Genomic DNA, 18,347 nt, shown 5'->3' with positions numbered 1-18,347 from the left:
CCCTTGGCATTGCGCATGGTGATCATAGGCTTGTGTGCGGCTGCTCGGCCATGGAAACCCATTTCATGAAGCTCCCGCCGAACAGTTATTGTGCTGATGTTGCTTCCAGAGGTAGTTTCGAACTTGGTAGTTACACGCTTCAGCACTCGAATGTCCCATCTTATGAGCTTGTGTGGCGTATCACTTGTCGGCTCTTAGACATTTCCACTTCATAATAACAGCACTTACATTTGCCTGGGGCAGATCTAGCAGGGCAGAAAGTTAATGAACTGCCTTGTTGGAAAGGTGGCATCCTATGACGTTGCCACGTTGAAAGTCACTGATCTCTTCAGTAAGGCCATTCTATTGGCAATGTTTGTCTATGGAGATTACATGGCTGTGTGCTCGATTTTATACAACTGTCAGCAACGGGTGTTACTGAAATAGCCGAATCCACAAATTTGAAGGGGTGTCCACATACTTTTGTATATACAGTCCATTTGGAAAGTATTCAGACCCCTTCCCGTTTTCCACATTTTGTTACCTTACAGTCTTATTCTTAAGTTGATTACATTTTTAAAAATCCTCAATCTACACACTATACCACATAATGACAATGCAAAAACAGGATTTTAGATGGCAGGCAGAATCAGGCAGAGTGGTCAGGCGGGTTCAGGGTCAGGACAGGCACGGGTCAAAAACCAGGAGGGTGAGAAAAAGAGAGGCTGGGAAAAGACAGGCGCTGACAGGACAAACGTTGTTAAGCTTGACAAACAAGACGAACTGGCAACATACAAACAGAAAACACAGGTATAAGTACACAGGGGATAATGAGGAAGATGGGTGACACCTGGAGGGGGGAGGAGACAAGCACAAAGACAGGTGAAACAGATCAGGGCGTGACAATTTTAGAATTTTAAACCAATTTCCTGCAATTCTACACATTTCCGATGGAGCTGCTCGATATTTTTGCAGTTTTAAATCGAATTTCATGCAATTCTACACATTTTGCCATTGAGCTGAAAGAAAAAATATTTTTGTAGCTTTTGTATCTTCAAAACGGCACAAAGGGGGAACATTTGCACACCATTTCAACACTGAAAATGGTGGAAGCTTAGGCTTTTTGCAGGCTATTTTAAAACAATTCCTTTCTACTGTGGAGAATGCATTCTACATTTACCTAATGACTGAAATGGCACTGAACTTCTAAAAACAACAATAATACTCACAATATTATAGCCAGACTTGGGAATGATAGCCTAGGGCTGGGCTGATTTCAAGGTTTTACTGCTAACCTACAAAGCATTACATGGGCTTGCTCCTACCTATCTTTCCGATTTGGTCCTGCCATACATACCTACACGTACGCTACAGTCACAAGACGCAGGCCTCCTTACAGTCCCTAGAATTTCTAAGCAAACAGCTGGAGGCAGGGCTTTCTCTTATAGAGCTCCATTTTTATGGAAGGGTCTGCCTACCCATGTGAGGGACGCAGACTCGGTCTCAACCTTTAAGTCTTTATTGAAGACTCATCTCTTCAGTAGGTCCTATGATTGAGTGTAGTCTGGACCAGGAGTGTGAAGGTGAACTGAAAGGCACTGGAGCAACGAACCGCCCTTGCTGTCTCTGCCTGGCTGGTTCCCCTCCCTCCACTGGGATTCTCTGCCTCTAACCCTATTACAAGGGCTGAGTCACTGGCTTACTTGTGCTCTTCCATGCCGTCCCTAGGAGGGGTGCGTCATTTGAGTGGGTTGAGTCACTGACGTGATCTTCTCCCCCCCCCCCCCCCCCTTGGGTTTGTGCCGTGGCGGAGATCTTTGTGGGCTATACTCGGCCGTGTCTCAGGATGGTAAGTTGGTGGTTGAAGATCCCTCTAGTGGTGTGGGGGCTGTGCTTTGGCAAAGTGGGTAGGGTTATATCCTCCCTGTTTGGCCCAGTCCGGGGGTATCATCGGCCGGGGCCACAGTGTCTCCCGATCCCTCCTGTCTCAGCCTCCAGTATTTATGCTGCAGTAGTTTGTGTCGGGGGGCTAGGGTCAGTCTGTTATATCTGCATTATTTCTCCTGTCTTATCCGGTGTCCTGTGTGAATTTCAGTATGCTCTCTCTAATTCTCTCTCTTTCTCTCTCTCTTTCTTTCTTTCTTTCTTTCTTTCCCTATTTATTTTTTTCTCTCGGAGAACCTGAGCCCTAGGACCATGCCTCAGGACTACCTGGCTTGATGACTCCTTGCTGTCCCCAGTCCACCTGGCCGTGCTGCTGCTCCAGTTTCAACTGTTCTGCCTGCGGCTATGGAACACTGACCTGTTCACCGGACATGCTACCTGTCCCAGACCTGCTGTTATCAACTTTCTAGAGACAGCAGGAGCGGTAGAGAGACTCTGAATGATCGACTATGAAAAGCCAACTGACATTTACTCCTGAGGTGCTGACCTGTTGCACCCTCGACAACCACTGTGATTATTATTATTTAACCCTGCTGGTCATTTATGAACATTTGAAAATCTTGGCCATGTTCTGTTATAATCTCTGGCCACCCCTCATCGCCTGGTTCCTCTCTAGGTTTCTTCCTAGGTTCTGGCCTTTCTAGGGAGTTTTTCCTATCCACCGTGCTTCTACACCTGCATTGCTTGCTGTTTGGGGTTTTAGGCTGGGTTTCATAAATACATTTGATTGATTGATTGATTAGACTAGTATTGAATTATCTTCTCTAATTTGCAACTGTTTTTATTGGTATTTATTTTTCACAGTTACAGTAAACAATGCTTCAAATACAGCACATGTAATTTTATACATTCAATATACCATGGGAACACACTTTTTGATTGAGGTAGTAATGTATATGCCCATATATGAAAACATAAAATACTTCAGTAATACTTCCATAGCAAAACATACATTAGAAACAGCAAAGTGCACAAAACAAACATGGCTAGTCTTCAAAATGAATAGAAAAATGATAACAATAAGACAGGTCAGTATTAAACACTCAAAGGTAGATCAATGAAATCCAACGCTTAGGTTGGCAGTTAACTGTAGAGTAAAGGGAAATTGAAGTGTGTCTACATAGGTAAAGAAAGTTTGCTACATTCAGTAGAATTTGTCAGAAGAACCCCGTAGGGTATATTTTTTCTTTTCCAATTTACTCAAGTGTAAGACATCTTTAATCCACACAAAATGAGAGGGAGGAGAGGGCGATTTCAACAGAAGTAAAATCAACCTTCTTACCAACAAACTCACAAAGGCTACAAAGTCAGATGTGTGTTTTGGTAGTGTTATAGTATCAGGTATTACCCCAAATAATGATGTTATGGCAGTAGGAGCAAAAGGCTCTTGTAATACTTTAGATATGTTATCAAAGATTGCATACCAGTAGTTATGTAGAGAAGAGAAGGAGCAAAACATATGTATTAAGAAAGCAGGAGCTTGCCGACACCTGTCGCAAACAGGGTACACATCAGGATAGATCTTAGAAAGCCTGAGTTTAGTCCAGTGAGTGCGGTAGAGGATTTTGCATTGGATCAAACCATGTTTGGCACAAATAGAAGAGGAGTGGACGCGGTACAGAATATCTTCCCATGTGTCATTATTAAACTCATCACCCAGATCCTGTTCCCATAAAGTTTTAAAGCTGCGAATGAAGGATGGATTGTGAAGAGAGTAAATTTGATCATAGCTATAATAAATAATACCTTTTACTGTTGGGGATGGTGTGAAAAATGCATCAGTGGGAGGGCCCACAGGAAGAGTGGGGAATTGAGAGGTCATGTCAAGGACAAAGCTGCGTATTTGTAGATATTTAAAGAAATTACTATTCGGAGTTGTTGGAACGATGCAAAAGTGCCGTCAATATTCAAATCATTGAATGATTTGCTACCAAGACTGAACCACATGGAGAAGGCCCCATCTACTAGGGATAGATGGAAACCGTAATTATGAGTAGAGGTGCCCTTCATTTTGGTTTTATTTTTTTTACCTTTATTTAGGTTTGCAAACCAAAGTGACGTCTAAACTGGTTCCAGATCTTGAGAGTGGTTTTTACTCAAATGTTTTTGGTATAACTTGAAGTAGCAGAATGAATAGGGGGATGTATCAAAGCAGCCAGTGAGGATGGCATACATGAGGAAGATTCTATCTTCAACCATGCTGGAATGATATGTGAGTTATCTGCACGGATCCAGTACTGAATTACACGGAAGTTGGCGGCCCAATAATAGAACTGGAAATTAGTTAGGGCCATGTCCCCTAAGGGTTTAGGCCTTTGCAGGAACACCTTGCAGATCCTTGGATTTTTTTTTATTCCAGATGAAGTCTGAGATAATCCCATCGAATAAAAATAGGTATACATTGAAAGAGGTCGGAGAATTTAGGGTATTCATTTTAACCGAATTAATTCGACCAGCTAACGATAGGGGGAGTAATGACCATAATTCAAACTCTTTCTCCACCAGAGTAAGGAGAGGAGTAAAGTTAGCCTAAAAAAGGTTATCAAATTTGTCTGTGACATGTACCCCCAAGTGTGTAAGTTTGTTGAAAACTACTCTGAAAGCCAATGTGTGTAATGGGTAGTTACGAGCTGCTACATTTAAAGGAAAAAGCTTGCTCTTTTTCAGATTTGACTTGTTTTTATTTTATTTTATTTAATATTTAGTCAGTTAAGAACAAATTTACAATGACGACCTACCAAAAGGCAAAAGGCGTCCTGCGGGGACGGAGGCTGGGATTAAAAATGTAAAAGAAAAAAAAATAGGGCAGAACACACATCAGAGAGACACCACAACACTACATAAAGAGAGACCTAAGACAACAACATAGCATGACAGCAACACATGACAACACAGCATGGTAGAAACACTACATGGCAGCAGCACAACATGGTAGCAGCACAAAACATGATACAAACATTATTGGGCACAGACAACAGCATGAAGGGCAAGGTAGAGATAACAATACATCACGCGAAGCAGCCACAACTCTCAGTAAGAGTGTCCATGATTGAGTCATTGAATGAAGAGATGGAGATAAAACTTTCCAATTTGAGTGTTTTTTGCAGCTCGTTCCAGTCGCTAGCTGCAACGAACTGAAAAGAGGAGCGACCCAGGAATGTGTGTGCTTTGGGGACCTTTAACAGAATGTGACTGGCAGAATGGGTGTTGTATATGAAGGATGAGGGCTGCAGTAGGTATCTCAGATATGGGTGAGTGAGGCCAAAGAGGGTTTTATAAATAAGTATCAACCAGTGGGTTTTGTGACGGGTACACAGAGATGACCACTTTACAGAGGAGTACAGTGATGTGTCCTATAAGGAGCATTGGTGGCAAATCTGATGGCCGAATGGTAAAGAACCTTTAGCCACTCGAGAGCACCCTTACCTGCGGATCTATAAATCACATCTCCGTAATCTAGCATGGGTAGGATGGTCATCTGAATCAGGGTTAGTTTGGCAGCTGGGGTGAAAGAGGAGCGATTACGATAGAGGAAACCAAGTCTAGATTTAACCTTATCCTGCAGCTTTGATATGTGCTGAGGCTATATACAGCGAGGTGCTGACTCTGAAATCTCTTCCATGGTGATAGGTTCCACCAATTGAAGCTTGGAGACTGAATCAATTGTTGGCACAGTTCAAGTATTAAAAAATGTATCAAGAGCAGAGGGGTCAGCAGACTGTTCTGAAGTGTATAAAGAGGCACAGAAGTCCTTAAACTGGTTATTTATTAGCTGGGGATCTATTGTTGCACCTGTAGGTGTTTGAATTTGAGAATCTTTTTCAGTAGAGGAAGACTGGCAAAGTTGATGAGAAAGCAATTTACTTGCCTTGTTACCATACTCATAGTGAGTATGTCGCGACTTAACCCGCAGTTTCTCAATTTGGCCTGTTGACAACGTATTGAATTCAGCTTGTAGAGTCAATCCCTGTACACATTTGGGAATGGTGAGGTAGCGTAAGTACTGTCTAACTGTAAAATACTAGCGTATGAAAGGATTTGACCTCTAATGAAGGCCTTAAAAGTCTCCCACAGAACAGATGCTGAAACGTTGGGGGTGTCGTTAGTAGCTATAAAAACATAAATCTGAGCAGTCAGAAAGTTGACAAAACTTTAATCAGCCAGCAAGCGTGTATTAAAATGTCAAGGTACACAAGGCTCAGTCCCAGCACCAACTGATAGCTCTAAAGTCAGAGGGGCGTGATCAGATATGACAATGGAATTGTATGAGCATGAGCATACAAATGAAAGAAGTCTGTTGTCTAAGAAGAAGTAGTCAATGCAGGTATAAGTGTGATGGACATGGGAGAAAAATGAATGTTCCCTACTAGTTGGATTGAAAAAACTCCAGGGGTCTGTAACAGCAAATTTTTCAAGAAAGGTTTGGATAGCCTTAGCAGACTTAGAATGTGTGCTAAGTAGGATTAAGCCAGCAATTAAAATCACCTCCCAAGATTAATAAGTTTGAGGTCATATCTGGAAGTGAAGCTATAAAGTGCATAGACATTGGCAAGGATCAACGGAGTATTATAGATTCTGTCAGTGACAATAATATTGGCATCTGAAATAACATTGGAAGAAACAAAGTGCACCGATTTATGTATCAGAATTGCAGCTCCCCTTGATTTTATTTAGAAAAGTGGTGAGATAAAGTTGACCTACCCAGCCTTTTCGCAATCTAAAGTGATCTGAAATTCTCAGATGGTTCTCTTGCAAGAAAGCAATCTGTGTTCCCAGATGTTGAAGATGATGAAGTACTCTACTATGTTTGACTGGTTGGTTCAAACCTTTACAGTTCCAACTAGAAAATGTAAGTGAATCACTTATAAAATGGGTTAAAGTTATGTATAGTAACACTAGGTGTATAATAGTAAATAATGGCTACATCTCAGAAAGTTTTAAACTGTTAAAAGGAGTAAAACAAGGTTGTCCACTATCGGCATATCTATTTATTATTGCCATCAAAATGTTAGCTGGTAAAATTAGATCCAACAATAATATTAAGAGATTCGAAATCTGTGGCTTAAAAACAAAGGTGTCATTGTACGCTGATGATTCATGTTTTCTTTTAAAACCACAATTAGAATCCCTCCACGGCCTCATAGAGGATCTAGATACTTTTGCTAACCTCTCTGTATTAAAACCAAATTATAATAAGTGTACTATACTACGCATTGGATCACAAAAAAATTCCACTTTTACATTACCATGTAGTTTACCAATAAAATGGTCTGACGGGGATGTGGACATACTCAGTATACATATCCCAAAAGAAAGAAATGATAACACTCCAATACATTTTTATAGAAAGTTAGCAAAAATAGATAAGATCTTGCTACAATGGAAAGGAAAATATCTGTCTATTTGTGGAAAAATCACCCTGATTAACTCTTTAGTCATATCCCAGTTTAACTATTTGCTTATGCTTTTGCCTACACCTAGTGACCTGCTTTTTAAATTATATGAACAAAAAATATTACATTTTATTTGGAATGGCAAGCCAGACAAAATTAAAAGGGCCCATTTATATAACGAATAGGAATTCGGAGGGCAGAAATTATTAAATATGAAAGCATTAGACCTCGCACTAAAGGCATCAGTCATATAAAAGTTATACTTAAATCCAAAATGGTTCTCTAGTAAATTGGTAGGAATGTCTCACCCCATGTTCAGGAATGGCCTTTTTCTCTTTATTCAGATTACAACTGCTCACTTTTGGTTATTTGTATCTTCAAAATATCATTATTTTTTTAAACAAGCCTTAGAAAGTTGGTTGCAATTTCAGTTTAATCCACCTGAAAAGACAGAACAAATAATACAACAAATATTGTGGCTAAACTAAAAAAAAAAAAAAAAAGGTATTTTTTGCTATTTAAAAAAAAGTATGATTTTTGTAAATGATTTCATAAATAGGACTGCTGGAGTTATATGACACATGCAGCTAACACAGACATATTGAAACGTCTGCTCTACCCAAAATTACAACCAACTAATTGCAGCATTACCACAAAAATGGAAGAGGCAAGTAGAAGGGGGGAAAAGTAAGGAACTTGTCTGTCGGCCCTGCATTAAAGACCATTAATGGTTAAAGAAAATTGTGATAAATAAAAACATATACCAATTTAATTTAATGACCAAAAAATTTACAGCTATGCCATATAAATTGCTAAATAGTTGGGAAGAGATTTTCGATGTACCTATTCCATGGCACATGGTTTATGAATTGACACGCAAAAACAACGTCAGATTCAAAACTTTACATTTTTAAATGTAAATTATTATACAAACTTCTTGCAACCAGTAGAATGTTATATATATATATATGGGGGATACAATCTTCCCAGCTCTGGATTTTGCTGTTAGGAGGCAGAGTCATTAAATAATTTATTTTGGTACTGTCTATATGTAGCTCATTTTTGGTCACAGGTCCAGGAATGGCTGAAGAATTGCAACATTTACCTAGAACTAATGCTGCAGATAGCAATACTGGGTGATCTGAAAAGTCATAGTCAATCAATCAAAAATATAATTATTATTTTAGCAAAAATGTTTATTTTTAATTTACAATCTGTAGAAGCTATGAGAATAGAAAAGTTCAGTACTTTTGTGAAGCATCACAGCACAGTTGAACAAAATACAGGAAATAGAAATCCAAACTATAGTTAACAAACTATAGTTTTGGCAAGTCGGTTAGGACATCTACTTTTTGCATGACCTAAGTAACTTTTCCAACAATTGTTTACAGACAGATTATTTCACTTATAATTCACTGTATCCCAATTCCAGTGGGTCAGAAGTTTACATACACTAAATTGACTGTGCCTTTAAAACCTCTCTGGGGTATGAGGGACCGTAGCGTCCCACCTCGCCAACAGCAAGTGAAATAGCAGAGCGCCAAATTCAAAACAACAAAAATCTCATAATTCAAATTTCTCACACATACAAGTATTATACACCATTTTAAAGATAATCTTCTCGTTAATCCAACCACCGTGTCTGATTTCCAAAAGGCTTTACGGCGAAAGCATAGCATTAGATTATGTTAGGACAGCACCTAAACAAGAAAAACCACACAGCCATTTTCCAAGCAAGGAGAGGTGTCACAAAAACCAGAAATACAACTAAAATTAATCACTAACCTTTGATGATCTTCATCAGATGGCACTCATAGGACATCATGTTACACAATACATGTATGTTTTGCTCGATAAAGTTTATATTTATACCCAAAAACCCGATTTTACATTGGCGTGTAATGTTCAGAAATGTTTTGCCTCCAAAACTTCCGGTGAATGAGCACATCAATTTACAGAAACACTCATCATAAACTTTCATAAAAGATACAAGTGTTATGCACAGAATTATAGATAAACTTCTCCTTAACCTCTCTAGGGTAGGGGGCAGCACATATATATATATATATATGGGTATGTACTGTATGTATCTATGTATATATATATATATTTACCCAAAAAATATATGGGGGATTGGAAATGATGCAGACAATTACATTGATGGAAGCAACAATATTTTCGCAATTTTAAAGCTGATCCACCCTTAAAAAAAGAAAAAAGAAAAGAAAAGCAAGTGTACTCCCTGTCGACTGCCCTAGAAAATTAGGTTGTTGAGTCATACTTTGGAAAAAAAGGAAATTAGTGTAGCCTTTTAAATGTAAGCAGAAGACCGAACCTGACATACAAGAAAAAATAACAAAACAAAACAATGACAAAATAAAAAAAATTATACATATACACTGCTCAAAAATATAAAGGGAACACTTAAACAACACAATGTAACTCCAAGTCAATCACACTTCTGTGAAATCAAACTGTCCACTTAGGAAGCAACACTGATTGACAATAAATTTCACATGCTGTTGTGCAAATGGAATAGACAACAGGTGGAAATTATAGGCAATTAGCAAGACACCCCCAATAAAGGAGTAGTTCTGCAGGTGGGGACCACAGACCACTTCTCAGTTCCTATGCTTCCTGGCTGATGTTTTGGTCACTTTTGAATGCTGGCGGTGCTTTCACTCTAGTGGTAGCATGAGACGGAGTCTACAACCCACACAAGTGGCTCAGGTAGTGCAGCTCATCCAGGATGGCACATCAATGCAAGCTGTGGCAAGAAGGTTTGCTGTGTCTGTCAGCGTAGTGTCCAGAGCATGGAGGCGCTACCAGGAGACAGGCCAGTACATCAGGCGATGTGGAGGAGGCCGTAGGAGGGCAATAACCCAGCAGCAGGACCGCTACCTCCGCCTTTGTGCAAGGAGGAGCAGGAGAAGCACTGCCAGAGCCCTGCAAAATGACCTCCAGCAGGCCACAAATGTGCATGTGTCTGCTCAAACAGACTCCATGAGGGTGGTATGAGGGCCCGACGTCCACAGGTGGGGGTTGTGCTTACAGCCCAACACCGTGCAGGACGTTTGGCATTTGCCAGAGAACACCAAGATTGGCAAATTCGCCACTGGCGCCCTGTGCTCTTCACAGATAAAAGCAGGTTCACACTGAGCACGTGACAGACGTGACAGAGTCTGGAGACGCCGTGGAGAACGTTCTGCTGCCTGCAACATCCTCCAGCATGACCGGTTTGGCGGTGGGTCAGTCATGGTGTGGGGTGGCATTTCTTTGGGGGGCCGCACAGCCCTCCATGTGCTCGCCAGAGGTAGCCTGACTGCCATTAGGTACCGAGATGAGATCCTCAGACCCCTTGTGAGACCATATAGGAAGGCATTGATGCTATGGACTGGCCGGCCCGTTCCCCAGACCTGAATCCAATTGAGCACATCTGGGACATCATGTCTCGCTCCATCCACCAACGCCACGTTGCACCACAGACTGTCCAGGAGTTGGCGGATGCTTTAGTCCAGGTCTGGGAGGAGATCCCTCAGGAGACCATCCGCCACCTCATCAGGAGCATGCCCAGGCGTTGTAGGGAGGTCATACAGGCACGTGGAGGCCACACACACTACTGAGCCTCATTTTGACTTGTTTTAAGGACATTACATCAAAGTTGGATCAGCCTGTAGTGTGGTTTTCCACTTTAATTTTGAGTGTGACTCCAAATCCAGACCTCCATGGGTTGATAAATTGGATTTCCATTGATTATTTTTGTGTGATTTTGTTGTCAGCACATTCAACTATGTAAAGAAAAAAGTATTTAATAAGATTATTTCTTTCATTCAGATCTAGGATGTGTTGTTTAAGTGTTCCCTTTATTTTTTTGAGCAGTATATATTATATGAATAGAGGCTTACTATTTCAGCGAACAATGAGGAAAATTTGTGTATAATGCAAATCAAATAACAGGAGGCTACCTATTGTCGTGGACGAATCAGAATTAGTTGGGTAACATAGATAATTAAGATGTTTTATTAGTATAATATGCTTATTTGAGGTACTTGTCATTAGAAAGTGTCCATTGGACTGGTGTCTTTTCAGTTGCATGTCTACCTTAGCTGGGGCTCAGACACTTGGGGCCCAGAGAGGGGAGAGGTCAGACTTGTCGTCATGGGAATGTGTCTTTACCTATGCTTAAACCATGTGAAGGGATGGCGTGATTACTGGGGAACCAATGACTTGTCTCCACAATGTCTGTGAGCAAGTCACACCCTCCTTTTCTTTATTGTGGGGAGGTTTATGGCAGTGTCTGGGACCATGGTCTCTTAGATCTCACACTTATCCTGTGATAATATATGGCCTAGAGGCTCACTCCCTCCAGTGAGCCTGTCCAGGAGTGGGGTCAAGAGGGGGTTTGCTTGAGATGGGAGTATCTAGAGTTGACAATTGATATATGCCATTGGATGAAATAGTTCTGTTCAATACCGTACCAGGGAGGGACAGTTCTAAGGAGACCAGATACTGGGCTATACCATTAATCCTGTTGACATAGCAGTTACTGTCTGATGTGTTTTATTGATATCTGTCATACAAAACGTAACCTTTGTGAACTGTTACTAAGTATCTGTGGTTTGTCAATGTACGTTGAAGGGGCTGTATCGTTGCTATAAAAGATCCCTGTAGCCATTCTGCAATCACCTCATTAAATGATTCATTCGAGAGAATGCATTATTGGGGGTCAATAACTTTTGCAAAAGTATCTTAAGTATTAAAGATGTAGTTTTAACTCGGACTGGTGTGTTTGTAAATCCTCATTTGGTAATGCGGAAATTAGCCACCACATTTGGCGACGAGGATGGGATGTGAATCTTCACTTGGTGATCACTCCTGACGACCTAGGTAAATCGTGCACGAGGGATCCCTCAAACTTGGGATCTCAGGGAAACCACACTTCGGGAACGAAGCAGATGGACCCACCTTTGATCTGAGAGGCAGCGAGCCGAGTGGATACCACATTTCGAACTTAGTTTTTTTAAAGAAAGAGGTGAGCAAAACACACTTGAAGTCGAGTTTTTAGAAAAGCCTCTGTTACGTGAGCTCTGAGTGTGTATTCCTTTGTGAGGGGGGCACCTTGGAGGCGTAAACAGGGCCGAGTCAGAGGAGAGAAATCTGAGAGTTTGCGGACTCAAAGATACTCTGCCACTGGTCGGTTGCGGGCGACCTAGAGCCGTCCTGACACTGAATTGATCACAGTGGGGATTGGTGCGGTCTGTGGGGGTGAGGGGCCAGGGTTACTGTGTGTTCTGTGTGAAACATGGTACTTGGTGAAGCCCTATTGGAATAAGGACCTAGTTCTGAGAATGTCTGTGTGACTGTCTAAGTGACCCTCAGAGGTGGTGAGTTCCAATTATTTTAAATGTGCTAGCCAGGTATGCCCTGGGTTACTCTGTGTGAGTATTTTGTTAAAGTTACCACTAGGTAATCTTTGTAGGAGCGTTCTGTGTGAGCGTGAGTAGGTTTCCTCTGTGTGAGTAACCTTTCAATTATGTTTTGATGTTCTGTGTGAACATCGGACCAGTCCTGTGTGAGTATCGGGCCAATCCTGTGTGGGTGATCCTTAAAGTTCTGTGTGAGTACCTAAAAGTTTCTAACGTTTTATATGGATTCTGTGAAAATAAGATAAATTGTATGTGTGTGTATAATCGATTACTAGAGATTTGATAAAGTAATGCTGAGAATATAATTAGATACAATTTAAACCAACCATTCGTAGACGTACGTGGGTTTTGAGTTGGTATCTTTAATGGATAATTTGATAAAGATGAGGTTTTAAGCATTATTAAACTGTCTACAATGTTTGGGAAATTGTGCTCTAGATACTGATTGGATTGTGTCCAGTTTTGGTTATCTTACCCTAACGATGTAACTATAAATGCTTATTGTATTATCCCCGTCTGGGTACAACAGTTGAAATAAAAATGCCCTTAAGGTCTGAAACTGTTTTATTTTTCCTCCCAGTATGAGAGGAGTTGTTGGATTTATTGAATACACCGTTTTCCATAAAGTTGGAGCGAATTAAGAGGGAATCTGACGTAATTGATAAAGTCGGACAAAGCCTAGGGTATCCTTCAAACTAATTATCATTGGCTGATTTTAATATGATGAAGTAAAGTCATTGAAATACGATGAGAAAACATCTACTTTTATTAAAAGGCGCAAGATCTGTTTCCTAGTCTATGAATGTTGATTTTACTCTTTGACTGCTAATCTATTCATTTGGCATGTGAGAATCATCGCTGGTGTAAATCTTGGATTTTTTAAGAGGGCTATTTTCTGGGAATTGTCTCGGTAATACGTGCCTGATTTTACGACTACAGACAATTGTGAATGGGTTTATTTGCTGGGAGTCTTGTTCAATTAAATAGCATTGGTGGTACAGGGGTAGAATTGTCGCCTGCCACGCAGGAGGCCAGGGTTATCCTAGCCCATCCACCAGGGACCTAAATGTTAATTCAACTATTGGTATGTTTTGCCTGGAGAGATACGGTTGCTAGCGTTTGTTTAAGATATAAATGTAACGTTTTGATAGCTTGATTAGTTTAAATTGAAAGACTAATTCATTAGAAAATAATAGCGAGGGAATTCTGATATGATACGTTGTCTGTTGCTGGAACTGACGTACAGAGAAAGAGTTGAATGATGTTATTGTTATAAGTTATTTTTAAAGTCTTGGATATTTCATAAGTGTGAAGCTGAAAGAGAAGAGGAAGTTGTGAAGTTTGGTTTTAATCTTACTATAGAGGTAAGGCAGAACGTTGGTTGAGTAGTGGGTTATATTTTTGCTTACGGGTAAAACAAAAGATGAGAGGAGAATTGGTTATGTGCGCTGAGCTATGCTTGGGCTATGTTTGGCTGGAAGGAAGGATTGTGTGATGTGAATGCTGGTTATTGATTCTTGGTTTGAATGTTTAGGTAACACCAGTGAATTAGAAAAGGAAGTTTATGTATTAAAACATATTACTCTGTTTCCATTACGTGGAACAATGTCAGGACAGTACAGTGAATTGCAGGTTGAGTTAATTTTATTTTACAGGGACAGTGCGAATTCATCACAGTTGTGCCGGCGTGCGCGTTCCTGTAAGGCGTAGAGTCGCAAGATAGCGCGAGAACGAGCTTTGTGAGGGGGGTGAGTGTAACCGAGGTGGTGCGCGCTAATAGCGTTTCAATCGGTAACGTTACTTGCTCTGAGACCTTGAAGCATAGTTTTGTTACTTATGTAGTAAAACAATTTCATATGTTTTGGAAATTAGCTAGGTTGCATTTGGTTATTTGAATTACCTTTTTCATTTGCTTTTAAAAGAGAGATTGGAATCAAGTATGATGCCGTGGAACGTAAAATCAGATATCACGTGGAACTTTTCTCCTGATACATAGACATCTGTCTCAGGGGCATCAGTGTTTTCTTTGTGAGGAACATGCAGACTGTGTTTTGTGTTTTATTTTTTATTTTATTGAGATGCAAACATGAGTCTCTGAGCAACTTTGTCATCTCAACCATTACAGTAGTGAGTTCTGGTGTAGGTTGTTTGTTAATTGCATGCATTTATCACTGTATCATCTGCATACATTGGAACTTCAGCCTCTGTACAGACAGAAGGAAGATCATTCATGTATGAGCTGAACAGTATTGACCTTTGGGGGAAATGAAAACATTGTATATTATGAGTGGAAAAAAGTTAGTTTTGATTCTTATGCTGATGAGACGCACACTTTTTTAAGGTTTTAGATTTGTTAAACAAGGATTGTTGTACTAAATTTATGCAACAGGTTGAAATGATTTGTTTGCTAGAAAGAGGTTATGGGTTTGTTTATTGTTTACTGTTTATTGTTTATTTTTGGTGTTGTTTTCACTTAATTAAACATTGTATTATCTGATGTGTTTGAGTAGGATTCTTTCCTCCAGGACGGATGAAAGTCAACTAAAGTATGTATGTTAAAGGCGACATGAGAGAACACGTCTCAAACTACATTTTATTAAATGACTGGGATTAAATATTGCTGAACAATCCAAAGGTGAAAAAAGCTATCACATATTTGTTGGACATTGGTCTAGTAATGATACCAGGATAATTGTATCTAAGGGTCAATTAAGCATGCATATACATTGATGCAGATTAAAACTAATGATTTGAGGGAGTACAGTGGAATTATCATTAGGTTTTGTTTGTAGTTAACGTTTGGGTTTCTGAATCAGTTGTATAATGAATGCTAAAGAAGTGTTTGTGTTTTTCTTTGGGACAATGGGGATTTCATTGTCTATGTTTCACGGGGCTATAATCTTGGGTGAGTGAGATTGAGGCTGTAAACTACCAAAATGGAAGAGGCCTGGAAATGTTTTGTTTGTTTTTACTTTAGGGTTTGCAAATACCCATACACAACACATTTGTTATTACTATTTGTTGGTGTTTTTAAAATAGTATGTTTGATTTGTTTCTCTCTTTCCTGTGGGATTGGTGAGTTTTCCATTTGATTTAGTGCTAAGATATCTTAAAGGGGTATACACATGGAATTTTTGGAAGTTTTTTTCCTGAGTTTTAATTAAAGATGTGGATTCTTTTGTTAATGAAATGTCTTGGGTAACCTGTGATACAACATGTAGAAAATGATGTTTGATTTTGATTTTTTTTTTGTCTAGGAAAGTAAGAAACAATTCTGTGAAGGGGTGGTTTGACTTATGACCTTTGTCTGGGTTTTCCTGTGTGGTCTGATCAGCCTCATGGGAAAGCCATTTGGATAATACATTTTAGGTCATTTGTTATACTGATTTCAAGGTAATTCATGAAATGTATAATTATGATGGAATTTAAAGTTCTTAGACATATTTGTAATTTGGACCTATCTGATATAGGGCATTGCCTTTCACTAAGGGTAGGCTGCTCGAAGTCTGTTTTCCTATGACCATATGGGTAAATCATTTTTTCTTTGTGGAGGTTTTCAGAGTTGTGATTTTCATTTGATTATGTTATTTGACATTTTGTTTTATCTTTTGATTTGTAGTAGTGTTTTTTTTATACATTACTCTCATGGAGAGTTATGTGTTAAAAAATGGGGGAGGATACAGTCCTTTGAGGGTTTGGATTCAGTTCTTTGAAATTTGGATTGAAGTTTACACACCTTGAGTGATATGTGAAGGAGTGTATTGTTGTGTTGTTTGTTCTGTTCTATTCCCGATGGGTTATAGGTCTAACTTCCTGATACTGTGGCTCTGCGATGGAGTTGAAATTGAGATGGGAAGTATTAGCCAATTTGAAAGAATAGTGTCAATAGAATGTGTTGTTATTCTCTTTGAATAATGTTTGGACATTTGTATTAAGAATAATTGGTAAAAGTAATAATTTATCATGTAGTGAATGAACTGAACTAAACTATTGTTCTGATCTGTTCTTTCGAGGTTATCATGAAAAGTGACATCAGACGGTATCTTAATGCATGGAAGAGATAATTGGACCGAAAAGTGTGTGTACCTCAAACCCCCTCTAATTGGCTGAAGAAGGAGTGACGAAGGCGTTGAATATGGCCCTGTCCGAACCATTTCTACTGAGAGGAATGGCCGAGCCAGCAACTGGTGTACAGTATCCGATCTAAGATATCAACTGCTTTTCTCTCATGTTTCTCTCAGGAGTGTGAGAGGAGTCCACGTGGAGTGAGCATGGGGAAAGGTGCTGTTCTAAACTTTTCTTATGTTGCTGGTATACTGGTTGACGAATGGACAAGACATAATGGGCATCTAAGGTGAAACATTGACATTGGGACATTATAATGGGTCATTCACTTTGAACTTTAAAGTTATCTGAAGAAGAACAAAGAGGACGCCAGAAGAATCAGTGCCTGGAGAGAGGGGTTTGGTCAACTGTGCCCATAATTGTTTAGACTTTTGGGGTATCAGGTTGATTGTAGAGGTCTACACCACGTAAAATTATAGTCATTTAGATTAAGAATGCATTGAGATACTGATCTGTAGAATAATCATGATAAACTTGTTAATAGTAGAAATTATGGGATAATTATACTGGATGTTAAAATGAATGTACATTCTGCTAATATTGATGTGTGTTTAAATTTAGTTTTTACTTTGAGTGATAAGACAAATTTGAATCACTGAGCAATGTCATTTTGAAATTTTGGTTGGATAATTAACTGAGTTCTAATTATGATTTTATTTGGAAATTGAATGAATTTTAAAACTGAAAGATTGATTTGAGTTGAGTATGTTAATATCTAAATGAGTGAAGGAATTAATGTATTGGAGATTGTTTTGATTGTTGTTATGAACTAAGGATGTTGATGTTATTATAAGCATGACATGGGTGAACTCTGATCAGGAGAGTGAAAAGGATCCTAATCTATTTGGATCTATAGGCATTGCCTTATAAATAGTGGAATCATGATGTTTGTCTTGGGTCATGTTCATTAGGCACCATGGATATACATTTGATTTTAACTAGGAGTCACTACCTGGATTTGTACAACAAGATATGCTAATTATAGTTTCTGGGATGGAAATAGTCATTTCCAACATACTATGCTGATCCATTGGAGTGTGATAGATAACTAAAGATTATTGTATTAAACTCCATTGGTGCATGCACTGCATTATGCATTCATTATGTGCTTTTCACTGTCTATGGAAAATATAGCTTTGAATCTCATAAACTGTATGCATTTTTAGTTTTTCTTCATGGGTTCATGCAGGTGACTGTGTATCATAGCCTTCCCAGACAAATTGCTAGAGTGTTTAGTAAATGTTGGGAGATGGTAATAAGAGACAGTGCTGAGTTTCTTGGGATGTTATGTGCAGGAACCCCATGAAATGAGTTATTGTTTTGTGATATTTGGTTTATGTAGAATATATGTATGTTCTATGTGAATGAATGTTCTTAAATCTTGTGATTTTCTTTTAAGTTGAGAGGGGATGACTGTCTTTTCTGTTGTGATGTAGTCTGTGTTTAGACATTGGTTCCGCTGTAACGTTACTGTTCTGAT

The 18,347-nt window shown here is 39.3% G+C and overlaps 1 pseudogene; it reads right to left on the bottom strand.

Annotated features, from left to right (window-relative positions):
• Positions 1-18,347, bottom strand: part of LOC115202574 (lipoxygenase homology domain-containing protein 1-like) — a 64,963-nt pseudogene that overhangs the window by 35,839 nt on the left and 10,777 nt on the right.

This window comes from Salmo trutta, chromosome 12 (genome assembly GCF_901001165.1).
Source record: "Salmo trutta chromosome 12, fSalTru1.1, whole genome shotgun sequence".
NCBI classification, from domain to species: domain Eukaryota; kingdom Metazoa; phylum Chordata; class Actinopteri; order Salmoniformes; family Salmonidae; genus Salmo; species Salmo trutta.
The sequence above is the reverse complement of the archived record's forward strand: the minus strand, read 5'-3'. Positions and strand labels throughout refer to the sequence as shown.